The sequence below is a fragment of the Muscardinus avellanarius genome (genome assembly GCF_963383645.1).
Source record: "Muscardinus avellanarius genome assembly, chromosome: 5".
Taxonomy (NCBI): domain Eukaryota; kingdom Metazoa; phylum Chordata; class Mammalia; order Rodentia; family Gliridae; genus Muscardinus; species Muscardinus avellanarius.
The window spans coordinates 130,544,487-130,555,230 of NC_137790.1; the positions used below are offsets into that span (position 1 = coordinate 130,544,487).

The window sequence follows — 10,744 nt, forward strand, 5'->3', positions numbered from 1 at the left end:
AGCTGGACAGGAGGGGCGGTGGACAGAGTCAGAGCCGGGGGCAGCAACGCCAGGCTTTGCTGAGGTGGGACAGTGGGCCATTTCCAGCCACGGTCTGCAGAGGGACAGCAGATTATCCAGTATGGAGAGGGGTCCGATGGGAGGAGGATGGGGGCATGGGGACCAACTGTGTTTGTGGGCCCTTGCTCTGAGTCACGCTTTCAATAGGCAGCACTATGCGTGTTAGAAACCAGAACCTCAGGCCCTGTGTGCACCTGCTAAGTCATCAGTGGCTTTAACAAGAACCTCGGTGGCTCAAAGGCACCCTGAGGCAGGGGAGACACTGCCCAGAGTGCACCGTCACCTCACCGCTTCCCAGGTGCGCACCCCGAGGAACCGAGACCTTGGGAAACTTATGCCTCCGTGGGTCTCCCAGGGAGTCAGTGGGCAGGTGAGTTCTTTCCCTGGGCCTCTGTGACTGCACTAATAACCTGGTACTAGGGTCTGAACGGGGGTCAGTCGGGGAGGATTCTGATCTGCAAAAGCCACTGGGAAGCCACAGAGCCTTTGTCCGCATGGGGGGTGGGGAGCCATGTGACCAGACTCTGCCAGAGCTCCGAAGGCCCCCAGGGGAGCCCTCCTGGCCCTCCAGGCCCCACGGTTACTGTCATTCTCAGACTCCTTCGTCCTCTATCATAGATGCCAATTCCTAACCCAGATTCATAAACTGCACTGATGTTTCTCTCTCTTGTTTAGGAGGGAGAAACATTTTCTTTCTTTCCTTTTGGTACTGGGGATTGGACCCAAGGGCATTCTACCTTCGAGCTACACCTAGCCCTTTTTAATTTTTATGTTGAAACTGGGCCCTGGTCTTGAACCTGGGATTCTCCTGTGTCAGCTTCCCTTAATACTGGTATTAGGGGTGTGTGCCTCTGTGCCCCGCTGGGAGGAGTATTTTCAGGGGAGATTAGAAACCGGGGTTTTAGTTCTGGTTCTGTTACTAACTGGCAGGTGGCCTTGAGCAAGTCTACCCAGCTCTCTGGCTCATTCAGCTCCCATCTGCAAAATGAGGTCTTGCATTGGCTGCTGAACAAAATGTCTACTGGCCCTAATTGCTTGGGCCCTACCCTCAACCTTCCTCCAGCTCCCGACGATGGACACCCTTCACCTCCTCCCTCTTCCTTTTCCCCAAAGGTCCAGTGATGGCTGGCGAGTCTACCAGTTGTCTGTGAGCCTCAGGCTAGGCACTGCGGCGGCTCACCCCTGAGGGATACACACACGGGCACAGCTGGTGACAGTGCCCTTGTTGGGGTGTCCTTCCTGGACATCTGTTTACCAGGCAAGCCACCCCTGGGAGTAGAGCCTTTCAGGGAAACTGCTTGAACAAGGCACTCAGAAGGAAACCTGTAGAACTGCCCGCGGAGAGGGCTAAAAACCCCAGCTCATTTGTGACAAACTCACAGTGGTCTCTGAACGTCTAGCGCGTGTCTTACAAAGACGCGTCAGAACCCTCCCTGGGCCGGCAAATACCCTCTGCGTTCACATTATGAATGGAAACTGAGTAATAACAATCATTTCCACAATTAACAACAAAGTCGTTTACCAGTCTCTGGGATTTTTATACCTTCTATTTGGCAGGCCAGCAAACTAAGTCTTGGGGTGAATTGACTCACCCAAGGTCATAGCTAATTAGAAGCAACTTAGAGCCGATGCTGGGAGATCCCTGGTTCCTGAAGATCTCCTACTATGCGCTCTGTTCTCTCCTACTATGCACTCTGTGCTGCCAGGAGGCCCACGGCGACGGCGACACTCCTGACCAGGCCTGATTTCAGATGTTGGCGCCTCCATGTTAAAGGCCCCTGGCTGCAGGCAGGACTTGCATAAAACAACTAATGAGGGTCTTAAATGTGCAAATGCCCTCCAAGCCGGGCTGCAACAGCTGAAGGAGACTTTTTTTTTTTTAAGCGGAGAGTCTGTTGCTTTTGTAGATAACAAAGGGTAGAAGCGGAATTCTGAATGTGAGGACCCTGAATTGAAATGCTCCTGGCACAGCCTCCAATCTGCCTGCATGTGGGGACAGATGTGCAATGCACACACTGGGAGGTGGGGATGGGTCACGCAGGGGTCAGACTTCCAGGGGGCTCGGCAGCTCCTAGGCAGCACCTTCTGTTCCAGCCAACTGCTTCTCCAGCCTTCGCTGGCCAAGAAAAGCACAGCTATTCAGTGAGAGGTCTATACATTAATATGCATTTGCTAAGCACCTACTATGCGCTCTGTTCCACGGGGTGTTGACAGAGGGGTGGTTAGTAAAATCAGGATGCAGCCCCCACCTCAAAGAGCCACCTCCTTCAGCGTCAGCAGCAGCAGCAGCAGCAATAACAGAATAGCAAAGCACATATCACGGGCCAATTCTGTGCAGGAGAGGGTACCAGGTTCACACTGTGCTGATTTATATTGTATGTGGGGATAGCATAGACTCTAACTCAAATAAATAATCTTAGTGCAACGATATGTCTGCAGCCTTCTTAGTATCAATTCCTGCAATTCTGGTATTCTAAACTACACACGGAAACATTTACAGGTGTTCATCAGGGGCCCAAGACAGCTCAGCAGCGTGGTCAGAAACATCAGCAAGCATGATGGTGGTGACAGTACCCCGCCACGACGTGGAGCCACACGTGGGGCTACTCTTCATTTCTACTGCAGCTCCCCGTAAAAACATGTATCATTATTCCCACTGCACACAGGGGGAAACTGAGGCTTGAGAATGTTAAATAGCCAGAATGGGGAAGAAATGGAATTCAAGTCAAGATCAGAGCTGGGAATGGTGGCGCACGCTTGCAGTCTCAGCATTCTGGAGGCTGAGACAGGAGGAGGATCCCGGTTCACTCACAGCCTCAGCTACTTAGTGAGGCCCTTTGCAACTCAGTGAGACACTGTTTCAAAATAAAGAATAAAAAATAGGGCTGGGGGTGTAGCTTGGAGGTAGAGTGCCCCTGGGTTCCATCCTCAGTACTGAAAAAAAAATTAAGATCAGTGTAAAGTAAAATTCAAGTCCATATACAATGTAAAAACACGAGAGAGGCCCAGTACATGTGGAATCAGCTTTTAATGGTACGGTTCTTCGGGGGGGATGGGGGGCTGGAGACTCGTGGACCCATCCATCCGGAGGCTGGAAGGGAGGGACCTCCCTTTTTAAGATTTGCATCTCGCGGGGAGTGGGGGGTAGATTTACTCATGATTTACTCTCCTGAGATACAGCTCGTGGGACAGAGTCTGGAAGGGACCCCGACTTATCAATCAGAAAGCTCCTTCTTCAAGGAAACTGCTTAACTGTCCAAAAAATTAGGGACTTAAATAATTAAATTGTGATACAAACATACCATGTATGAACTGTTAATAAAAAATAAGGCAGCTCTAAATTAACTGATGTGTGTGTGTCCCGCTCTAAATTAACTGGTGTGTGTGTGTGTGTGTGTGTGTGTGTGTGTGTGTGTGTTTTACTGGGGACTAAACCCAGGGAGGTTCTACCTTGGCGCCACACTGGCAGTCCTTTTTATTTTTTATTTTCAAATAGGGTCTCACCATGCTAAGTTGCAGAAGGCCTCCTTCAATGACTGGAGCTGTCTTCAAACCTGCTATCCTCCTGTCTTAGCCTCCTAAGCACTGGGATTACAGGCATGCACCTGCACACCTGGCTCAGATGCAGGGTGATACCTACAGTGTGTTCTAAAGCTCTTTGTTCTACATATTTCTGGCAGGACAGACAGGGAGGGGAGCTGGGGAGCTGGAGTGTGGCGTGCGGAGTACTTTATTGCACAACTTTTTGCAGTATCTCAGTTTGTTACCAAGCATACAGCTTACCTTTCCAAATTAAACGCGCACCTATAAAGTCTCCCTGTCCACCTGCCCGTGTGTGAGGTGACCCCTGATCCCTGCCCAAAGACGACCTCTCCACCTGAGGAAGCAGGGCGTGCCCTGTGGAAAGTGAGGAGTGGGGGTGGAGTCGTGGGCTGGGGGCCTCTGGGCTGGGCCCAGGGTCCAGAGACAGTTCTGGGCTAAGGACTGAGAGTAAGCTTAGGTCAAGACACACGGGCGGGGACAAAGGAGAGAGCAGGCCCGGCTCTCCATGGAGGAGCCAATGGCTTAGAGCAGGAAGGCGGCGGGTTCTGCGCGGGCGAAGGAAGAGGCTCAGGCTAAGGAGGAGGCTCTGGCAAGGGGACCGTGTCCTTGCAGGCGTCCCCACGGAGAACGCTCTCCGGCCTTCGTCAATACCAGAAGCCTTGGCGGACCGCCAGCTCCTCTGCTGCTCCATTACCCAATAAATACTTGTTGGTAGATCAATTAAACCATCTAGGAACGACGGCTGGAAATACAGCTTCCTCTGCTTGGAGCAGATAGAGGGGCCCTTTCGGCCAGGGAGTCCCCCGTACTCGTACACCTACATTTCCAGTCTCCACCCCAAAGTCAGCCTGGGCGGAGTCTGGCCCCGCTCAGTGTGGGCAGAATGGAGGCAGGCAGGCAGGGCTGGCCGGGCAGCAGAAGTCCGCAGGGGAGCCGTCATCCCTGGGCTCAAGGACAGCTCTGACACTTGCTACCCGTGTGATGCTGGGCAAACACTCTGCCTTTCAAAGACTTCCTTTTCTCATCTATGAAATGGGGATGATAATGGTACCATTGCCTCCAAGGCTTACTAAAACTTTTAATTTATCTATTTTGTGGTACCTGGAATTAAAGCCACCGGCTTCTACTTCTGAACTATTCCCCCAACCCCTTTTATTTTATTATTTGGAAACAGGGTCTCACTAAGTTGCTGACAGCCTCACTAAACTGCAGAGGCTGGCTTTGAACCTGTGATCCTCCTGTCTCAGCCTCCCAAGTACTGGAATTGCAAGCACGTGTCACCATACCTGGCTCCTAAATTTAAAAAAAAAAAAAAAACAAGAAAAACCCTCAGTCCAGAACACAGAACATGGGTAGTACTCAATAGAAAGTGTGTGTGTGTGTGTGTGTGTGTGTGTGTGTGTGTGTGTGTGTGTTTTACTGGGGATTGAACCCAGGGGAATTCTACTTCCAAGCTACACCCCCCCCACCGACCCTGTTTTTGTTTTCATTTTGAAACAGAGTCTCCCTAAGTTGCTGAGACTGGTTTCGAACCTGTGATGCTCCAGTCTCAGCCTCCCGAGTACTGGGATTACAGGCCTGCACCACCACGCCCGGCTAAAAAACCCAGCTAAAAATACCCCATAGCAGTTGCGGCTCTCTGCTCCTCCTCTGACAGTCACTCCCTGCTGGGCACCAAGGGGAGAGCTCTGAGACCGGAGACAGAGCCTCTTTGCCACCAGCTCACAGGGGCAAGTCCGGAAACCAGGCTGCAGCAGATTCCACAGGCCTGGCCCACCCCAGGGGCTGAACCTCTCAGCAGTGCGGACATTCAGTGACATTCCCCCATTAGCGATCAAGCATGCCTGATTCCTGGCTACCGCTGGGCCGTCTTTATGCAGTTTAGCATTTTAGAACACCCTGCGGGGCTCTGTACTAAGCCCAGGGCTTTGAGGGCTGCAGATGAAGCTGAAGAAGGGGAAAGCAACAGAGAAGATATTGTGAATCTGGTCCCCAAATTACCGCTGAAGGCCAGGGGCGGCTCTGTGCTCCGTGACCCACCCAGCCAGGTGGAGCCAGGACAATGAGTATCTCTGGAGTATTCTCTCCCTAACTATCTGCCATTATTTTTAAATGATGCCCACTGCCTCCATTTGGGACCGGGGTTTCCTTAGTTACTGCTGTGTGACCCTGTGCAACTTACTCAGGTTCTCTGTGCCTCCGCTTCTACATGGTAAACCGACAGCGGTGAGAGATATTAGCTCAAGAGTTCTCACAAGGATTAAATGAGTCAAAAGTTGTAAAGAGCCTAAGGTTGAGGGCAGCATACACTTTTAAGCGCTACCTGGGCATTAGCCAGTGTTTCTGTTATTGCTGTTGTTATTATTATCGGAGCCCTGGACAATCGGAGGTAGCTGGCCAGTTAGCCTGGCCTCAGTTTCCTTGGCCATCGAAGCTCTTTGCAGGAAATTCCCAGGCGCTGAGCCATTTCTCCCCGCGGTATAGCAACAGGACCATTTCACTGTGAGAGGTTCAAGGGCATTGTGTATTTACGAGAGGAAATCTGCTCTGCCAGGAGCTCCCCGCCTTGACCGCGTGCTTCAGAGCTCACTGCGGTGAGACCTTTCTCTGTCTTGCTTTCAACAGTCATAAAAATTCAGAATTTGACAAAGCGATCTCCATGAAGTCACCTCCAGTGCATCACCACCTGCAGGCACACCACTTCTGTTCTGGGTTAGTCCACAGGTGAACCTCAGAACCTGCCCCAGCTCTCCTAGCTAATTGAACCAGTGGGTCCTAAGTGCTAGGTGTCTGTTCTGTGCTGGAGAGCTGAGTGTGTGTGTGTGTGTGTGTGTGTGTGTGTGTGTGTGTGTGTATGTGTGTGTATGTGATGCTGGGGACTGAACCAACCCAGGGTCTCTGACATGCTAGGCAAGAGCTACCATCCCAAGCCTTTTTTAAGTTTTATTTTGAGACAGGGTCACTAAATATTCCAGGTTGGCCTCAAACATGCAATCCTGCTGCCGAGAAACCTTATCACTCCATTTAGCAAAGAGGATGCTGAGGTTGGAAGAGAGGAGGTAAGAATTGCCCAGGAAAGTGGCAAGAATCTAGCCTGGGCCTGTGAGGGACCCCAGGCAGCTGGCCGTGTCTCCTACCGGAATCTTTCAGGGAAGCAACCCCAGGGAGGATCCGTCTTTCTCTCTTGAGCATGACTCTGACTCTGGTCCCTTGTGCCCCCATCAGGCCTGGGTTTGGGACCTTGCTACCATGTCCACACCCAACATTGGCTCCAATTTTTTCCCATATCCACAGATTCCCACCTTGAGTCACCTTCACGCCCAAGACCTCCTAGAACCAAGCCATTCCCAGTCCACAGGGCTCTGCTGTAGACCTGAGCCCAGGGCACACACTACAGCCACACGTGGTCTCTTCCCGGCTGCTACCTTACCCTGGGACTCCACAGCAGGCCCAGGCTGTGGCTGGGCTGCTCTTCTCTGCAATCGCACCTCTTCCCTGAGAGAGAGAGCGTTGCTTCTGTGGGGAGCACAGGCTAGAGCCACACCAGACCAGCCAACCCTGCCACCAAAGAGAAGGTACCAGTTTAGCAGTACTGACATCTTTGTCTCCACTGCCTCCTACACAGGTATTCCAGATCCTGTCAAGTTGGAAAAACAGCGGGAAGACAGATAAAACTCCAAGTTTCAGGCCCACCAAGCTTCTCCAACCACCAAAGGATCCATGAGCTCGAAATGCCCAGAACCTGACAGCCCGTCCCTACCCAGACTTCCTGAGCACGCTACCTGGGAGAGGCCTGCTCCTGCCCCTCACATTCACGAGGGAGCCCTGGCTGCCACCCCGTTGCGCCTTAGCTTTGTATCAGACAACCAAGCAAGAGATCAGTGTGGATGAATAGGGAAGAGGAAGGGTCTGACTGCTGGTACCTGCTGACACTGGGTATTAATGTCAGCCCTACAATCCAGAATTATTACCCTATGACTGGTGCCCACACACAAGATGCCACCACAGCTAAGAAAGGGACCCGAAACTGTCCCATTCTGCAGATGAGTAAACAAGGCTTCTGGGGTTAGGCTCATTCACCAAAGACACAAAACCACCGAGCACTGGGGGTGCAGCTGGACGGAAGGCATAGCGGATTCCAGCACCTGGTCCACCCAGCCGCCTCCCGGCCCAGTCCTTCATTCCAACAAGCTAACTTTCCCAGCCCACTGAATAGTGCCCGTTGTTGCCACAGATTTCCTCACCACTGGGGTTTGCCTGGTCTAAGAGGATTCCAGACACTGTCTACCAGGCGTGCAAAGAGTAATTCAACCCCGATTTTCAGGACCTACTCGTCCCCTCCAAGATTTACCCAGTTAGACACTGAATTGCCATTCACCCAGTCACTCGATGGAAGTCTTAGTTCAAAAACCACAGAGATAAAATATCATCAGCAAGAACGTGACCAATCATACCGGACAGTTCTGTTTGCCTGCCTGCCACCCTCAAAACCACCAACCCAGCCAGGTGTGGTGGCGCACGCTTGTAATCCCCGCGCTTGGGAGGCTGAGACAGGAGGATCGCACAGGTTCGAAGCCAGCCTCAGCTACTTAGCGAGGCTCTCAGCAACTTAGTGAGACCCTGTTTCCAAATAAAATATAAAAAAGATCTGGGAGTATAGCCAGGAGGTAGAAAGCCTCTGGGTTCCACCCCCAGTACCACCAAAAAACAAAACAAAACAAAACACCAACCCACTAGTATGTGTGTGTGTGTGTGTGTGTGTGTGTGTGTGTGTGTGTGTTACTGGAAATCAACGCCAGGGCCTTTCTACCTCTGAGCTACACCCCAGCCCTATTTTATTTTTTATTTAGAAACAAGTTCTGTCTGAGTCTGACAGAACCTGCAATACTCCTGTCTCAGCCTCCCCAAATACTGGAATAACAGGCATGTGCCACGGCGTCCAGCTTTCAAACAACTATTCACTCAAATAAATGTAAATCTTATATGAGGAAAACCTTGTCCTTGGCTTCTGTTTTGGAGTATTTCACTCATTCCCTCAACTAAAGGAAGCAACGAGGAAAGAGATGATTTCAGAGACCAAAGACCTGGGGACCCTGGTTTTAGCTCTTTAGTCTGCTCTTCAGTTTTCTTATCCCTCCAAAGAAAAGGCGCCTGGAAGCAGCCTCACTGGCTGGCGATTGTATTTCTCATTTAAATCAACAAATTAAGCAGGAAAAGGTGGCTCATGCCTGTAATCTCAGTACTTGGAAGGCTGAGACAGGAGGATGGTGTGTTCACAGCCACCCTCAGCAACTTAGCAAGGTCCTCTGCAACTTACTGAAACCCTGCTTCAAAATCAAAAATAAAATATGGCTGGAGGTGCAGCTCAGATGTAGAGTGCCCCTGGGTTCAATCCCTGGAATCACAAACACACACACACACACACACACACACACACACACACACACACACAAATTATCAGGATGGTTCACACAATCGAGATTTCTAGGTTCTCTTGGAAAACATTTGAAAGTCCCACAACATAGGGTCCTCATGCCCATGAGGTAATAGTTAGCTGGAGATGAGAAGCAGTTGCTGCTTTTAACCTTCCACCGGCAAGACCTGGAATTTGTGTGTTCAGCCTCCGCATCTGCACAGAGTAGGTGGTCCATAAACGACAGCTGTTATCCCTGCTTATAGCTAGGCAGTAACTGGAATTCAAGGCATTTCAGCCAGGGACTGTTTTCCTGTCGCTCTCCCCCTGCTGTGACTAGTTTGGGTTATTTCCTATATCCCTTGTACGGGCCCGAAAGACTTGTAAGTGATTCTGCTGTGTGCGTGTACAAATATGTAGACACATATTCTACTATTATATATAATCATAATGCACCAATTTTTTTTTTTTTTTTTTGGTGGTGCTGGGGGTGGAACCCAGGGTCTTTCTACCTCTGGGCTATACTCCCAGACCTATTTTATACTTTATTTGGAAACAGGATCTCACTAAGTTGCTGAGAGCCTCACTAATAGCTGAGGCTGGCTTCGAACCTGTACGATCCTCCTGTCTCAGCCTCCCAAGCGCGGGGATTACAAGCGTGCACCATCACGCCCGGCCATAATGCAGCAATTTTTAAAAAATCTTAAAAAAAATTGATTTGCAGCCAGGTTTGGTAGCACATGCCTGGAATCTCAGTATTTGGGAGGCTGATATGGGAGGATCGTAGGTTCGAGGACAGCCTCACCAAATAATGAGGCTATTATCAACCTAGTAAGGCCCTTTTTCAAAAATAAAAATAAAATAGGGCTGGGGGTATAGCTCAGAGGTAGAATTTCCCTTGATTCACTTCAATTCCCAGTATCAAAAAGAAAAGGGGAGCCGGGTGTGGTGGCGCATGCTTGTAATCCCACTACTTGGGAGACTGAGACAGGAGGATCATGGTTTGTGGCCATCCTCCACTACTTATTGAGGCCCTGTCCTACAACTCAGTGAGACCCTGTTTCAAAATAAAGGATAAAAAAGGCCGGGCGTGGTGGCGCACGCTTGTAATCCCCGCGCTTGGGAGGCAGAGACAGGAGGATCGCGCAGGTTCGAAGCCAGCCGCGCACGCTGGCTTAGGAGACCCTGTTTCCAAATAAAAATGTAAAAATAGGTCTGGGAGTGTAGCCCGGAGATAGAAGGGCTTCCAGGAACCCCAGTACCACCAAAAAAAATAAAGAAATAAAAAAAATAAAGAATAAAAAATAGGGCTGCGGGTATAGCTTGGAGGTAGAATGCCCCTAGGTTTTATCCCCAGTACCACAAAAAAAGAAAAGAAAAGAAATGGGGGGTGGGGGGTCCTCAAAATGAGCATCGGGTCTTAAACCCTATCAGGTGCTGGTCACTGTTCTAAGCACATAGAGTATCTTGTTTGTGTAAGGTCTGAGTCGCCCCCTGCCCCACAGGGGGCAGGGCCGGAAGCTAGGAGGTGGAGCTCTGTGATTCCGGGAGGGAACCAGGCCTCCCGGGTCCAGAAGAAGAGAGTGCAGAGTTCAGAGAGGAGCCCGAGAGGGAGGGACTCACGCTCTCCCCCGCCACGGGGGCTGGAGGCCGATCTCCCACGAATAAAGGCATCCATATATCTACTATGGATCTCTGCGTGTCTCGATGCGACTGGGGACACACACG

The 10,744-nt window shown here is 50.8% G+C and overlaps 1 protein-coding gene across 1 annotated transcript in view; it reads right to left on the bottom strand.

Annotated features, from left to right (window-relative positions):
• Positions 1 to 10,744, bottom strand: part of SPSB4 (splA/ryanodine receptor domain and SOCS box containing 4) — a gene marked incomplete at both ends in the record, with an annotated part of 59,479 nt that overhangs the window by 47,772 nt on the left and 963 nt on the right. The window lies entirely within an intron of this gene.